Source organism: Salmo salar, chromosome ssa24 (genome assembly GCF_905237065.1).
Source record: "Salmo salar chromosome ssa24, Ssal_v3.1, whole genome shotgun sequence".
Taxonomy (NCBI): Eukaryota; Metazoa; Chordata; class Actinopteri; order Salmoniformes; family Salmonidae; genus Salmo; species Salmo salar.
The window spans coordinates 11,771,502-11,787,253 of NC_059465.1; the positions used below are offsets into that span (position 1 = coordinate 11,771,502).

At 46.9% G+C, this 15,752-nt stretch overlaps 1 protein-coding gene across 23 annotated transcripts in view; it reads right to left on the bottom strand.

Annotated features, from left to right (window-relative positions):
• The window catches only part of arvcfb (ARVCF delta catenin family member b), a 250,535-nt gene that overhangs the window by 71,253 nt on the left and 163,530 nt on the right, over window positions 1-15,752 (bottom strand). The gene's annotated exons all lie outside the window — the stretch shown is intronic.

The following is a 15,752-nucleotide window of genomic DNA, read 5'->3' on the forward strand; positions in this document are numbered from 1 at the left end:
TTCATTGATTAGCCAAGCAGTGTTAGCTAGCCGCTTCAAAGACCCTCTGTCTCATTGAAACCTGATTGATCTGCTGCCCGTCCGTCTTGCTGATCAGTCAGAAGACTCCGCTTTCATGTTGGGGATCTTCTCCTCCCTAATCCTATGGGCCGGGCTGTTAGGTTTGCGTGTGTGTACAGGGATGGGAGGGGGATTCTGGACATTGTTTTCAGGGGACAAAGTCAAAGAAAGTTTCTCCTCGTCACAGCAGTAGAGTCAATTAGTGAAGTCAATTGTGTGTTAAGTAATTTCCCTCGGAGCAGTGTGTCAGCTCTCCGTTATTGGGACTAATGACTGGGAAGAAAAGCTGAGGTACAGAGAGTCATTTTCTCAGTCAACTGTTGTGGGACGTTTGAAAAAGCAATTGACCTTTGGTTAATCAAGTAGTGTGGGATGAAAGCTCTCTTTGTAACGGTCCTCAGAACAGAGTGTTTATTTACCTTTCAATGTGATGTAATACTTGGTTGTTCTTTGTGTAGGATGAGACCAAAAACCTGCTGTATTCAGAAATTGTCCCCATCTCCGGTACTGTACACACAGTAAAGTATGTCTGACATGGGCCAGACCTGTCAGTTAGAACATCCCTTCACCGGGATGCAGGGAACTCACAGGCTTGAAGGCTGACTAGAGGACTGAACTATGGCGTGCGAGTTTAGAAGTCGGCAACTGTGCAAGAGAGTGCATCCATTTGTGTACAGTGAATTCTCAGCCGTGGTAGCCAGCCAACAGCCAGGACAGCTCTTCCTGGCTGTACTTGAGACACCACATCCCTGAACGCCAGAAAATACCATCAAAACAGGACTATGTAATCAAAGGCCGCCGCTTAAAAGACTGACAAGCAAGCTGTGGCTAGAGCAAAGCAACTCAGAGGCCTACTAGCTGACTAACCAGCTGCTTGATCCCAGAGTAATGCCTCTTCCCTCCCTCCCCCTCTCTCTTCCTGCCTGTTTCCTCCCTCTTTTAAGCCACTCTCACCCTTCAAAAGAAAGAACGAAAGAGAGCAAAAGAACGAAAGAAAGAACGAAAGAGAGCGAAAGAAAGAGAGCAACAAAAAAAAGAACTAAAGAGAGCAAAAGAAAGAACGAAAGAAAGAAAGAAGACGCATACTAGGAAGAGATGGGGGAGGCTGTCATCTAAGGGTGAACTTTCATTGGGATAAAAAAAATTACAAATGCGTGCACACATGCGTGTCCAAGTGATACGTACTGTTGCCATGATACACATCCTATAACTATACTGAACAAAAATACAAATGCAACATGTTATGTGTTGGTCCCATGTTTCATGAGCTGAAATAAAAAGAAATCCAGAAATATTCCACACGCACAAAAGGTTTCTCTCTCAAATTGTGCACAAATTTGTTTACATCCCTATTAGCGAGCATTTCTCCTTTGCCAAGATAATCCATCAACATGACAGGTGGCATATCAAGATGCTGATTAAACAGCACGATCATTACACAGGTGCACCTTGTGCTGGGGACAATTAAAGGCCACTTTAAAATGTGCAGTTTAGTCACAATACAATGCCACAGATGTCTCAAGTTGAGGGAGTGTGCAATTGGCATGCTGACTACAGCTATGTCCACCAGAGCTGTTGCCAGAGAATTGAATGTTCATTTCTCTACCATAAAGTGCATCCAACATCGTTTTAGAGAATTTGGCAGTACGTCCAACCCTGCCTCACAACCACAGACCACGAGTAACCACGCCAACCCAGGACCTCCACATCCGGCTTATAAGTACTCAGACCCTTTGCTATGAGACTCAAAATTGAGCTCAGGCGCATCCTCTTTCCATTGATCATCCTTGAGATATTTCTACAACTTGATTAGAGTCCACCTGTGAAAAATTCAATTGATTGGACATGATTTGGAAAGGCACACACCTGTCTATATAGGTCTCACAGTTGACAGTGCATTTCAGAACAAAACCAAACCATGAGGTTGAAGGAATTGTCCGTAGAGCTCCGAGACAGGATTGTGTCAAGGCACAGATCTGGGGAAGGGTACCCAAAACATTTCTACAGCATTTAAGATCCTGAAGAACACAGCAGGCTCCATCATTCTTAAATGGAAGAAGTTTGGAACCACCAAGACTCCTCCTAGAGCTGGCCGCCCAGCCAAACTGAGCAATCGGGGGAGAAGGGCCTTGGTCAGGGAGGTGACCAAAAACCCGATGTTCACTCTGACAGTGCTCCAGAGTTCCTCTGTGGAGATGGAAGAACCTTCCAGAAGGACAACTATCACTGCAGCACTCCATCAATCAGGCCTTTATGGTAGAGTGGCCACTCCTCAGTAAAAGGAACATGATAGTCTGCTAGGAGTTTGCCAAAAGGCACCTCAGACCATGAGAATCTAAATTCTCTGGTCTGATGAAACCAAGATTGAAACCTTTGGCCTGAATGCCAAGTGCACGTCTGGAGGCAACCTGGCACCATCTCTACGGCGAAGCATGGTGGTGACAGCATCATGCTGTGTTTTCAGCGGCAGGGACCGGAAGACTAGTCAGGATCGAGGGAAAGATGCACGGAGCAAAGTACAGAAAGATCCTTGATGAAAACCTGCTCCAGAGTGCCCAGGACCTCAGACTGGGCCGAAGGTTCATCTTCCAACAGGACAACAACCCAAAGCACACAAAAAAGACATCGCAGTAGTTTTGGGACAAGTCTCCGAATGTCCTTGAGTAGCCCAGCCAGAGCGCAGATTTGAACCCAATCGAACATCTCTGGAGACCTGAAAATAGCTGTGCAGTGATGCTCCCCATCCAACCTGGCAAAGCTTGAGAGGATCTGCAAAGAAGAATGGGAGAAACTCCTCAAATACAGGTGTGCCAAGCTTGTAGCGTCATACCCAAGAAGACTCGAGGCTGTAATCACTGCCAAAGGTACTTCAACAAAGTACTGAGTAAAGGGTCTGAATACTTATGTAAATGGGAGATTTCCTTTTTTTATATACATTAACAAACATATCTAAAATGTTTTTTCATTATGGGATATTGTGTGTAGATTGATGAGAATTTACCTAACAAAATGTGGAAAAAGTCAAGGAGACTGAATACTTTCCCAATGCACTGCAAATTACTGTGTACTTAATGAACCTAAGGATTACACATATTGAACAAGATCATAGCTCGGGAGGAACACAAGACAACGCAATATAGTTTGTGCAAACCGCAAATTCCCCAATTACAGTTAGGTCAGCAGATGCCATATTACAGCTCCACAGAGTGAAAGACCGAAACTTCTGAGAAAGGCTTCGGTGGTAAACCAATTTTGGAGAGAGAAGGGAATAGAGAGGAGAGACTGAAGTGTCAGACAGACAAGGATTTGGCCTCGAGGATTAGCCAAACCTGCACTTTATTCAGCCTTGTCTGTCTGGATCCGTCTCACAGTATGGAGCAGAGGGCTGGCTCTGTCCATATACCCCGCTTTACCTCTCTGACAGCTCTCCAAGAGGAGACGCTTTACCTCTCTGACAGCTCCAAGAGGAGGAGACGCTTTACCTCTCTGACAGCTCCAAGAGGAGGAGACGCTTTACCTCTCTGACAGCTCCAAGAGGAGGAGACGCTTTACCTCTCTGACAGCTCCAAGAGGAGGAGACGCTTTACCTCTCTGACAGCTCCAAGAGGAGACGCTTTACCTCTCTGACAGCTCTCCAAGAGGAGGAGACGCTTTACCTCTCTGACAGCTCTCCAAGAGGAGGAGACGCTTTACCTCTCTGACAGCTCTCCAAGAGGAGGAGACGCTTTACCTCTCTGACAGCTCTCCAAGAGGAGGAGACGCTTTACCTCTCTGACAGCTCCAAGAGGAGGAGACGCTTTACCTCTCTGACAGCTCTCCAAGAGGAGGAGACGCTTTACCTCTCTGACAGCTCTCCAAGAGGAGACGCTTTACCTCTGACAGCTCTCCAAGAGGAGACGCTTTACCTCTGACAGCTCTCCAAGAGGAGGAGACGCTTTACCTCTCTGACAGCTCTCCAAGAGGAGGAGACGCTTTACCTCTCTGACAGCTCTCCAAGAGGAGGAGACGCTTTACCTCTCTGACAGCTCTCCAAGAGGAGGAGACGCTTTACCTCTCTGACAGCTCTCCAAGAGGAGGAGACGCTTTACCTCTCTGACAGCTCTCCAAGAGGAGGAGACGCTTTACCTCTCTGACAGCTCTCAAGAGGAGGAGACGCTTTACCTCTCTGACAGCTCCAAGAGGAGGAGACGCTTTACCTCTCTGACAGCTCCAAGAGGAGGAGACGCTTTACCTCTCTGACAGCTCCAAGAGGACGAGACGCTTTACCTCTCTGACAGCTCCAAGAGGAGGAGACGCTTTACCTCTCTGACAGCTCCAAGAGGAGGAGACGCTTTACCTCTCTGACAGCTCCAAGAGGAGGAGACGCTTTACCTCTCTGACAGCTCTAAGAGGAGGAGACGCTTTACCTCTCTGACAGCTCCAAGAGGAGGAGACGCTTTACCTCTCTGACAGCTCTCCAAGAGGAGGAGACGCTTTACCTCTCTGACAGCTCCAAGAGGAGGAGACGCTTTACCTCTCTGACAGCTCCAAGAGGAGGAGACGCTTTACCTCTCTGACAGCTCCAAGAGGAGGAGACGCTTTACCTCTCTGACAGCTCCCAAGAGGAGGAGACGCTTTACCTCTCTGACAGCTCTCCAAGAGGAGGAGACGCTTTACCTCTCTGACAGCTCTCCAAGAGGAGGAGACGCTTTACCTCTCTGACAGCTCCAAGAGGAGGAGACGCTTTACCTCTCTGACAGCTCCAAGAGGAGGAGACGCTTTACCTCTCTGACAGCTCTCCAAGAGGAGGAGACGCTTTACCTCTCTGACAGCTCTCCAAGAGGAGGAGACGCTTTACCTCTCTGACAGCTCCAAGAGGAGGAGACGCTTTACCTCTCTGACAGCTCTCCAAGAGGAGGAGACGCTTTACCTCTCTGACAGCTCCAAGAGGAGGAGACGCTTTACCTCTCTGACAGCTCTCCAAGAGGAGGAGACGCTTTACCTCTCTGACAGCTCTCCAAGAGGAGGAGACGCTTTACCTCTCTGACAGCTCTCCAAGAGGAGGAGACGCTTTACCTCTCTGACAGCTCTCCAAGAGGAGTAGACGCTTTACCTCTCTGACAGCTCCAAGAGGAGGAGACGCTTTACCTCTCTGACAGCTCCAAGAGGAGGAGACGCTTTACCTCTCTGACAGCTCTCCAAGAGGAGGAGACGCTTTACCTCTCTGACAGCTCTCCAAGAGGAGGAGACGCTTTACCTCTCTGACAGCTTTAAGAGGAGACGCTTACACACAGGTGAACTCCTGACACCAGGTGTATGTGGGTGCGTGTGTTAGGCTGAGTTAAAGGAAAACTCCACAATTGTTTTTTCATTAGTCCACCGTTGACACAGTCCCATAATGTTTTTCTTGTCAGCAGTCAAGTTCAAGATATTGGACTTTCAAAATCCAAATTGACGATCATCAAAAAAATATTTGAAAAGTTTCAGTTTCCTATAAGATGGCCCTGTGCTCCACTAACACAGGCCTGTAAAAACTGGCAGGTCTGAATCACTACCACACAGCCCACTAGTCAGTGAGTCATGGAATTCCCCTGCAACATGCACAGGCTGTGTCCTGAATGGCACCTTATTCCCTATGAAGTGCGCTACTCTTGACCGTGCCAATAGGGCTCGGGTCTAAAGTGCACTACGTAGGAAATGGGTGCCATTAGGGACTCACACACAGATTGACACAAGGTCACACAATAGAACCATGCCTAGAAGAGGGAGAAATCTTCACGGTATTGTATATGACTATGAACATATGAATGAATCTCCTGTTTACATTGAACAGCAACGTAACAAAATGCCGAGAAACAATATTATTTGACAACGTAAATGTGATCCTGTTCAGTTTCCTTTTCAAAGTCTTGCTGTGATACAGAATCTGCGTAGTTCGAGTATTATATTTCATTGTAATGCATCTTTATAGAGAATACCGCTCCCATCATTCCGAGATGTACTAATTTGGGTTGTTCTGGATGAAACGGTGGGTGAGAAAAGTAGTGAGCGGGAGATGTAGAGATTCAGGGGATGTTAATTAACAGCAGCCTCCTATCTCTATCAAGCCCTGAGTCATCCATCACACAACCATCAGGCATGTCCCTGCTAGGAGATAGCAGAGGAGGGGAGGGAGGTGAGGAGGAGGGGAGAGAGGAGTGAAGGGAGGGCAGCCTCTGTGCTTGATGCTTCAGTGTGAAACTATAAGTGTTACAATGATCCAAGTAGCTAGGCCTAAAACGCTGCACTTCAGTGTCAATCTTCCCTCTTGAATTATGTATGAAACGCTAAGTCTAATGTAGAAGTCCTTGCATTGGGGTTGCAAGAGAAAGAATTGAGTAACAAAACCCGTGATAAATGTCTCAAGTTGTTCTCCTGTGTAGAACACTGTGTATAACACTTCCTGGTTCTAAATATCCCAGGTAAAAAGACAAAGATGGATTCCTCCAGTCTTAATCCAATACTGTACATCTAATGTGCAGTAACTGCTCAGTATGCACCAGTAAGGAATTATACCGTAGACTTGCAAGATTAAATCATTTGAGGCCATGTGGTTAGTTTTGGAGTGGTTACTGTACCTCCAGTTAAGACCGAGCTCATTTGTTTCCTAGCAGGCTAAGACTACCTGTGATGAGTGTCACCTTGCCTCTCCAGGACCTCGGTCTCCTTCCCTGCCCCAGTGCAGCATGGGTAACAGGATTTAGGTCGGAATCCTTGCCAGCAATCATTACACAATTAATCCCCCAGCAAAGACTGCTTGGGTAACCTTGGGTCGTCTAATTTCCCATCATCCCTTCTGAACTACCGGCTGCCCTCCCGGCACCCCTCCACCAGACTCGAACTCAGGTCACATGACAAGGGTTTTTGAGGGAACAGATGTGAAACCATGCACTATATTATACTACCTTGCCCGTTACAAAACATTAAAAAACAGAGTAATGTGATGGAATACGCCAGCCAAAACAAGGGCTGCTTGTGGAATGGCCTGGAGGTCTGGAGGGGCGGCAGCTGCAGGGAAGTCAACAGGAGGAGGAAGAGAAACCAGGGTGACGGGCTGACAATGTGTGGCAGTGGCCCAACAGCACACAGAGCCAGGTCCCCCCCAGTCAGCCCCCGGCTCAGTTACAGGCAGGGCAGGGACAGCCCGGCTGGGTCCTAATTGACTGGAATGATAGGAAGTGGAGGAGCGAACAGACGAACGGGAGAGGAGACCTAATCCGCGGTGGCTGGACGAGGCCGTCCCGCTGGTGGACTGGTGACGACTTGGAGCTGGAAGTGGAGACAAACACACTCAGACCAGGGGACTGGGACGTGAAGTAGCACACACAGACTCTGATCTATAGATACACACACACTTGTTCCATTAGAGTGAAATGAGCAACAAATACACGCACAGCCCAGTAGAGCGACTGGGACAGGAGGTAACGCGCACACACACACACACACACACACACACACACACACACACACACACGCGCAACAGTGGCCAAAGCCCTGACGATGCAGCCGGGCATAATCTGCCCTCCTTTAATCTGCCCTCCTCTGGCGAGTGATCCTGAGCCAAATCTCTTTCTCTCTCCTCATGCATAGTCTCCTCGTTTCACAGGCCTGCCCTGCATCACTCCCCCTCCCTGCCCAGCCCAAGACATCCTTTCCTTACCGCTTCCCAGAAGCTCCTTCACCACCATCCCCATCTGGCCACCTCTTTTGTTCCTTTGTGCTAAAGCCCTGAGTGAGTCCGGATAAAACTTGGTTGACTGGACATGTTGATGGGCTGGCCGCGAGACACAGAGGCCACCTCCGACTTTCAAGAAACGATGAGTCTAATTTAAAAACCTGGCTGTGACGGAACCAGCTAACTCCTAATGGAAACGCAATCCAACAAAATAGCAACATCTGATATGATTCCAATGTCTCCAGGGCTGATGTTCATTCTGATTCATTGGCTGAGAATTCTTTTTCTCGAAAACCTTGTTTGTCATTTCTCACATATGGCCCAATTATACAGGACACCTGCACACACTAAAGTCACACTTCATTGTCTGCAGTCAGACTTGGCTCTGGGTTGCATTCCATGCTGACAGTTCTCACTGAATATGCTCTGTCAAACACAGACAGGCTAACCAGCATGAAGATAAATCACTTCTATAGAGATCCAGATTTCAGTAAACAGATTGGAGAAGAGAGGGGGAGAGGGGAAGATAAGGACAGGAGGAGAAGACAGGAGGAGAGAGGAGGAAAGGATGAGGACGCTCCAACTAGAGCTGTGGTATGACATGGCGGTAACAGAGGTAAAACAATGGGGCCAGGCCTTCTGGTAGGAGAGTGTTCGTAGTGGGGTTGTTTGTTTGGATAGGGGGCACGGCGCAGTTGAGAGACACGGGAGGAATTCGTCTTCCGCGGTAGCAGGGAATGGATGATGGAGGATGAGGGGGGGGTTGTAATTATGGCCTAACTTTAGGCCTGTAGCGAGAGGAGTGTAAGACCCCCCCTCGCAGGCTGCCTGACTGTATCGGGAGGGGAGGAAGGAGGGATGGGGGGTGGAGGAAGGGAGGACCGGGGGAAAAGAGAGCAACTGTTGCCAGAAGCTCAGTTCATGTGAGGTCTGTGTGAGCTCCGGAGGGTTGGAGGGACATGTGTTCCACTTCCTGCTAGCTAGTAATGCTACGAGGCCAGGCAAGCGCTCACCGCCCCCCCTCCACGCTAAAACACGGCTGTGCTCGGCTGCCTTGGGATAACCCATTTCATGGAATTTACAGACAAGAGAGGAAGAAAACAGCCCAACCTCATAACCCCCTGTGTGAGAGAGAACCATTAGACTTGCAGACAGATACAGTTTAGCGCTCATAACGGGCCCCCGGGGGCCTCTGGCTATTACCACAGATACCTACCGTCCCCTGAGAGACAGGCTCCTTTACAAAAGGGCCAAGATGTCAGCAAAACGCTAACATATTTCTCTAGCCAGTCGCGACAACGCATAGCGCAGCGGCCACGCAGTACATCAAGTTAACGGCCACCGCTTTTCAAATATGCACTCAGTGTGATGCCATTAAGCCGCCGGCCGCTGCCCGACCTTTTACAGCTCGTGTAAAGACGCAGACACACAGCCCCCCAGCCATATAGTAGGCAGTTGTTTGGCATCAAGACTTAGAACCAGGCAAGGCCCAGGGCTCCATCAGAAAATGCCCAGCAGATTTACAGCCAACCTTCAACTAGGCGGTGAGATAAGGGGGCTGTGTAATATCTGTGTCTCTTAACCATGGAGCTATTGTGCCACATGGATAAATCTAGCAGGACCGTGGTGCTTCGGCCCAGCCACTTTTATTTATTATTCCTCTCTCGCTGATTAAAGATATTAGAGAGGAGAGGCAGTGCTCTGTTCAGTTCCACTTTACTCTCTCTAAGTGTGAGACTGTACTGGGAGTCATACCCTGGCAGGGCTGATAGTGGATGGACAGGCTGAATGGTCCTAACTCACTGTGTCGGGGCAATTGGAAGCCCTCCCTGTGGACAGAGAATATATCTACAGCGCTTCATGTTATATGATGTACAGTTCTCTTTAGCTCATTCAGCACAAACATAGTTCACTGTTTTATCTTTTGTTTTATATGTAATGTGGGTGCTTTGGTGTGTTTGGACCCCAGGAAGATGGGGATTCCTAATAAAAACGAATAGACAGTATAAACAGAAGAGGACCGAGACGACCAGACAGACTAATCTTCCAGCCTGCCCAGATAGCGGAGGAAAGGAAAGGAAGTCAGCCTGCTGCCTGAGTGATTCTACTTGAATGTTCGGTTCTAACTGGAAGTCCCTGTGACCAGGACTTGTGGCTGGAGATAGGAGATAATACCATGATATAGGACTGTATAGTATGGCTTTTCCATATGGTACAGCCATTGATACGGTATGCAGATGAGAATGCTATTCGTTGACTACAGCTCAGCGTTCAACACCATAGTGCCCTCAAAGCTCATCATTAAGCTAAGGACCCTGGGACTAAACACCTCCCTCTGCAACTGGATCCTGGACGTCCTGATGGGTTGTCCCCAGGTGGTAAGGGTAGGTAGCAACACATCTGCCATGCTGCCCCTCAACATGGGGGCCCCTCAGGGGTGCGTGCCCAGTCCAGTCCTGTACTCCCTGTTCACTCATGACCGCACAGCCAGACACGACTCCAACTCCATCATTAAGTTTACCGATGACAACAGTGGTAGGCCTGATCACCGACAACAATGAGACAGCCTATAGGGGAGGTGGTCAGAGACCTGGCCATGTGGTGCCAGGACAACAACTTCTCCCTCAACGTGATCAAGACAAAGGAGATGATTATGGACTACAGGAAAGAGAGGACCGAGCACGCCCCCATCCTCATCGACGGGGCTGTAGTGAAGCAGGTTGAGAGCTTCAAGTTCCTTGGCGTCCACATCACCAACACACTAAATGGTCCAAGCACACCAAGACAGTTGTGAGGAGGGCACGACAAAACCTATTCCCCCTCAGGAGACTGAAAAGATTTGGCATGGGTCCTCAGATCTTCAAAGGTTCTACAGCTGCACCATCGAGAGCATCCTGACTGGTTGCATCACTGCCTGGTATGGCAACTGCTCGGCCTCTGACCGCAAGGCACTACAGAGGGTAGTGCGTACGGCCCAGTACATCACCGGGGCCAAGCTTCCTGCCATCCAGGACCTCTATACCAGGCGGTGTCAGAGGAAGGCCGGAAAAATTGTCAAAGACTCCAGCCACCCTAGTCATAGACTGTTCTTTCCGCTACCGCAAAGCAAGCGGTACCGGAGCGCCTAGTCTACGTCCAAGAGGCTTCTAAACAGCTTCTACCACCAAGCCATAAGACTCCTGAATCAAATGGCTGCCCAGACTATTTGCATTGCCGCCCCCCCAACCCCACCCCACGCTGCTGCTACTCTGTTATTATCTGTGGATAGTCACTTTAATAACTCTACCTACATGTACATATTACCTCAATACCGGTGCCCCCGCATAGTGACTCTGTACCGGTACACCCTGTATATATTCCCACTATTGTTATTTACTGCTGCTCTTTAATTATTTGTTATTCTTATCTTTTCTTTTGTAAATGTTTTATTTTATTTATTCTTTTAGGTATTTTCTTAAAACTGCATTGTTGGTTAAGGGCTTGTAAGTAAGCATTTCAAATCAATGTGACAAATCAAATTTGATTTGAGATTCCATTATGATATAGAATTATATAGTATGGCTTTGCCATACGGTACAGCCATTGATATGGTATGCAGACTCCATTATGATATAGAATTATATAGTACGGTACAGCCATTGATATGGTATGCAGACTCCATTATGATATAGAATTATATAGTACGGTACAGCCATTGATATGGTATGCAGACTCCATTATGATATAGAATTATATAGTACGGTACAGCCATTGATATGGTATGCAGACTCCATTATGATATAGAATTATATAGTACGGTACAGCCATTGATATGGTATGCAGACTCCATTATGATATAGAATTATATAGTACGGTACAGCCATTGATATGGTATGCAGACTCCATTATGATATAGAATTATATAGTACGGTACAGCCATTGATATGGTATGCAGACTCCATTATGATATAGAATTATATAGTACGGTACAGCCATTGATATGGTATGCAGACTCCATTATGATATAGAATTATATAGTACGGTACAGCCATTGATATGGTATGCAGACTCCATTATGATATAGAATTATATAGTACGGTACAGCCATTGATATGGTATGCAGACTCCATTATGATATGGGAAGAAAAGGGTCCTTCGCTGTAGTAAAGTTCAGTAGCTGTAGGCATACTACAGTAACCACTACAGTAACCATGCCAGAGACCTGGGTTCTCAGTGGGTTCACCCTGAGTACAAGTCTGTTACCTTCTCCTTCTCCATTACTACCTCTCGCCATCACGCCCTGTCTACACAGAGGTCCTCTCATCTCTCACACTGTCGTAGAAAGAAAAAAAACACTGGGCCCAGACACAACAAAGAGCTTCTGAAACATCATTCAGGACAGAGACTACAAACACACACAGATAAAGAGGAGAGACAGGGAGGGGAAGCGAGGGAGAGTGACACTCCGAGCAAGACACAGAGAGAGAGAGAGAGAGAGAGAAAGAGTGAAAGCGAGAGAGACAAAGAGAGCGTGCCATCATTAAAGGCAACATTCTGCCTCAGTGCCGTGCCATTCATTTCTACTGTGAGAGGTATGTAGTAGAGCCGTCTGTTTGGAACAGGAACTCTACTAGATCTCTTTTAACAAGACTAATTACTATAATCATTTTTAATTAAAGACATGACACCCCCCCTCTCACTAATACCTAAAGAAAAGAGGGGAGGTCTACTTTCTCTGAACACTGAGGTGGTGAAGTGATATAAAAAATATAAAAAAACAGTAGGGGTCTTTGTGATGGTGTGCGGGTGTGTGCGCGTGTGTGTGTGCGTGCGTGCGCACGCACGCGAGAGAGTGTCTTCAAAGATCACACTCCAAGGGGAAAGCTCATAATGAATATTTAAACAAGATTTCCACGGCATAGTTTTGATGGTGTGCTTTTCTGCATTTAAAATTAGAACGAAAGAGTCAACGTTTTAACCACCAAGTGCCTTAAATGCCTTATTTGAAGCCCTGGCTCGTACAAGCGAGTTTTTTGGGGGTTTTTTACTCAAAAACATACACTTGCTAGACAAATTAAAAATATCCAAGAAATGTATTTTGTACGATACGGATTGTGCTCAATCGAGCTGTGAGCATATACTACGAACACAGTAAATCCTTTTGAGATTGAAGAGGTGCCTACCGAGCTGCTGCCTGGCTGTGAATAAAGGTCGTCTTTGAATAGCGATGTCTAATAGAGCTTTTCCCCAGCTCAGAAGAGCTCCCAGGTCCCCAGGCATTGGATATGAAAGATATTTTACACTGGGTTTGGATATGCACTTCTCAAATCTTTATTTTCAAAGTCTTGCACTATTCATTCGGAGTCTGTTGTGTAGCTCTGCGGGAGGCTGAGTTTTGGCTGGGTCAGGGAGGCGGTGGGGAGGGGAGTGTGGTAGGCAGCACTGATACAGATGAAGTATGGATTATCTCCTCTATGAGTCTGAGTGGTTAATCCCCTGTGCTATAGCTGCTGTAGCTAGACCCACTCCCTTTCACAGTTAGTTCAGCTCCCTCCTCCAACACCACAGTCCAGCTGCAGGCCTTAGCATCTGGAGACGAGCCATCAAGTACTTCCCCTTCCCACCTCCCAGTCTCCCGCTCTGACCCGAGCCTTAGTTTTGCGCAAAAGGAAATGCAGAGGAACGCAAAATCATCAGGCCCCAATAAAGGGCCAGTAAACACGAACCTAAAACAACCACTACAAGCAGGGAGGAATGACAGCCGCCAGGCTCCAGACATCCCATTAATAGACAGGTCACTGGCCTAAAGACCATTCCCAGAAAGACGCCATTCTTTCTCTTCTTTCCCCTTCAGACACTGTCTGAAATCGTGCTCTTTTCGCCATACAGTCCACGACTTTATAGGGGCACCGTCTTCCCTAAGTAGTGCACAAAGAAGGGGAATAGGGTGCTATTTCAGACATACCCTATAACTCCATAGAGACCTTGTAAAAATAAACATAGAACTGTGTAGTCCATGAGCCAGAGGGCCAAATTTGACATAATGCAGGGTCATTTAGATCCTGGGGGACCAACGAACCATAACTCTGCTTTAACCATTAGGGCCTACCTCCTTGTGGCCGGAGCGCTGGAGAGAGAGAGAGAGAAAGGGGCAGTAGCGAGTGAGGAAAATCAAATCTAATTTTATTTGTCACATGCTTCGTAAACAGCAGTAGTAGACTAAGAATGAAATGCTTCCCAACAATGCAGAGAAATAAACAGAATAATAAATACACAATGAGTAATGTTAACTTGGCTATATACACGGGGTACCAGTACTGAGTAGATGTGCAGGGGTACGAGGTAATTGAGGTTCATATATCCATACAACTAGGATTAAAGTGACTAGGCAACAGGATAAATAAACTGCAACAGCAGCTTACGTGTCGAGTCAAAAAGGTTGGTGCAAACAGGGTCAACGCAGACAGTCCGGGAAGCTATTTGGTTAACTATTTAACTCATCGATCTAAGAAGCATCCTAAGAAACTACATATCTGTCGACGAGGATGACTGCGTTGGATTTGTTGGAGTGTTTTTCGTGTGACGCTGGATGTGAGACTGAAGTGAGCAGAGGAATATACTGAATGATTGATTCCCTGGATACGGGTAGGACAAACTATTGACTGTGTGAGGGTAGAGGGAATCGGAAAAGATGGCTTAGGCAACAATAAGCTCGCCACTACCATTTGAACCAAGAGAAAAATCAGGAATGGGAGATGTATTGTGAAATAATGGATTTTTTTGTTGTTGCTGTTAATGAAATAACTGATGCTACTATACAGAAATCCATACTCGTTGTCGGTGCACAGGCATACAGTTTAATGAGAAACCTGTTGAGCCCAGATAAACCAGGAGAAAAGTCATTCATAGATCTAGTCGATCTATTAAAATAGCACTTCAACTCCCAAACCCAGTGAAATAGTGCAACGATTGAAGTTTGATTCACACATGAGAAAACCTACCGAATCAGTGGCGGAACATGTGTCCGAGTTGAGAAAATTAGCACTGGACTGTAACTACGGTAATACATTATCGTAAATGCTACTTGATTGGCTGGTGTGTGGGATTAATGATGACAGGATACAAAATACGCTTGTTATCTGAGCCTAATCTCACGTTTGAGAACGCACTCAAACTGGCCCAGGCCATGGAGTCCGCGAATAGAAATGCACTGGATTTGCAGGAAAGGGGCGCTACTGCGTGCCATACAGTAAAAGAGAGCAGCTCTGAGCGCGTTGGGTTTCAAAGAAGGGAAAGCAGCCAATAGAGAGCGGTATCGTTGCAAAGGTAAACACGCAGTGTTTGACTGTAAATTGAAAACATGGAAAGTGTTATGCATGTGGGATAATAGGACACATCGAGATCGCGTGGCGCAATAAGAAATAGCAACAGGCTACAGAAAGGAAAAATGACAGAACACCAAATACCTTGCGACGCTCTCCTCTCAAAGTAATAAAAAGTGATTGATGAACAGGTCCCAATTCAATGAGAAGTGGGGGGAAAAGTGCCTAAATTGAGAGACACCTATTAAACTAAAAAAGTACACAGGAGAGTAAATCACTGATTGGAGTTGCTGATGTTCAGGTGGAATATCAAGGACAAAATAAAAAAGTCTGCCTCTCTTGGTAGTGGAAGGTACTGGCCCCAGTTTACGAGGGAGAGGGTGGTAGAAGGAAACAAAATTGAACTGGGATTAAATCAAACATGTCACCACAAAGACATTGACACTGAAGCAGGTGCTTTCAAAGCATGAGCGCATTTTCAAAGAGCAGCAAGAGACATCAATAGGGGTCCAAGCTACCATTCATGTTGCTGCAGATGCTACTCCCGGATTCTACAGGCCAAGATCAGTTCCATATGCCATGAAGCCTAGAGTGGATGTGGAAATTGATACTCTTTGCAGAGGATATAATTATTCCTGTCAAGTTCTGAGTGGGCAGCACCAGTTGTTCCCATACACAAATCAGATGGTTCAATCAGA